At 51.1% G+C, this 1,637-nt stretch overlaps 1 pseudogene; it reads left to right on the top strand.

The window, feature by feature from the left end:
• The window catches only part of LOC102767103, a 3,924-nt pseudogene extending 2,847 nt beyond the window's left edge, over window positions 1-1,077 (top strand).
• Window positions 1,078-1,637: the final 560 nt, after the last annotated feature.

Here is a 1,637-nt window from a genome sequence, read left to right on the forward strand (position 1 = left end):
AGCCTCAGGTCCAAGATGGCCATCCAGACCCAGCAGTCTAAGTTCATGAACTGGCAGGTGGATGGGGAGTACCGGGGTTCTGACTTCACAGCAGCCGTCACCCTCGGGAACCCAGGCGTCCTGGTGGGTTCAGGCATCCTCGAGGCCCACTACCTCCAGAGCATCACGCCATGTCTGGCACTGGGCGGAGAGCTGGTCTACCACCGGCGGCCTGGGGAGGAGGGTACTGTCATGTCTCTAGCTGGGAAATACACATTGAACAACTGGTTGGCAACAGTAACGTTGGGCCAGGCGGGCATGCATGCGACATACTACCACAAAGCCAGTGACCAGCTGCAGGTAGGTGTGGAGTTTGAGGCCAGCACAAGGATGCAAGACACGAGCGTCTCCTTCGGGTACCAGCTGGACTTGCCCAAGGCCAACCTCCTCTTCAAAGGCTCGGTATACAGCAACTGGATCATGGGCGCCACGCTGGAGAAGAAGCTCCCGTCCCTGCCTCTGACGCTGGCCCTCGGGGCCTTCCTGAATCACCGAAAGAACAAGTTCCAGTGTGGCTTTGGCCTCACCATCGGCTGAGCCCCTCCTGGCTCCTGCCTCCCACTCCCTTCCTCCTTGAGATTCCCCCTGCTTCCCCCCCCCCATATAGAGGGGAGACCTACGCGCCCCTTCCTCTCCCTTCCCTCCCTCCTTGGTGGTCAGGGGGGCAGCGGAAAGGAGGGGACCATCACCCCAGCAGCTGAGGGGGGAATTCTAGAACCACGGGCGCTTCAGGATTCGGAGCACCGGGGACTGTGTGTCCAGTGGACCTGGGGCCCAGAAGGGGTTCTGGAATCGAGGGGCACGCCAGATTCTGAGCACCAGGGGCAGAGGCTGCCAGACAACCTCAGAGAGGTGTTGGGGCATCGCCACACACCCCCCCAAAGATCTTGGGGCCCTGCCCCAAGGGGGCAGCAAGAGGAGCTTCCCCATCCCAGGTCTGCCCTCTACCCACTTTCCCATCCACTCCTCGGTATAAATCATGTTTATAAGTTATGGAAGAACTGGGACATTTTACAGAAAAAAAAAAACAAAAAATATACATGAAAAACAAAACCAAAAAAAAATAAAAACAGGCAAAGGACCTGAATAGATACTTCTCCAAACTAAACATACAGATGGCCAAGAAACATATGAAAAAATGCTCAAAGTCACTGATCATCAGAGAGATGCAAATTAAAATGACAATGCGGTATCACCTCATACCTGTCAGAATGGCTATCATAAACAAATCAACAAATGACAAGTGCTGGTGAGAATGTGGAGAAAAGGGAACTCTTGTTCACTGTTGGTGGAAATGTGGACTGGTGCAACCATTATGGAAAACATTATGGAGTTTCCTCAAAAAATTAAATATGTAATTGCTGTTTTACCCAGTGCTCCCACTTCTAAAAATATATCCAATGAAACCTGAAACACCAATAAAAAAGAATGTATGCACCTCTATGTTCATAGAAGCACAATTTATAGTACCCAAGATCTGGAAATAGCACAAGTGCCCATCAGTAGATAAAAAAAATCTGTGGTACATTTATACCATGGAATACTATGCAGCAGTAAAAAAGAAGACTCTCTTACCCTTTGACACAGCGTGGAGGGAC

Source organism: Myotis davidii, unplaced genomic scaffold, assembly GCF_000327345.1.
Source record: "Myotis davidii unplaced genomic scaffold, ASM32734v1 scaffold1578, whole genome shotgun sequence".
In the NCBI taxonomy this organism is placed as follows: Eukaryota; Metazoa; Chordata; class Mammalia; order Chiroptera; family Vespertilionidae; genus Myotis; species Myotis davidii.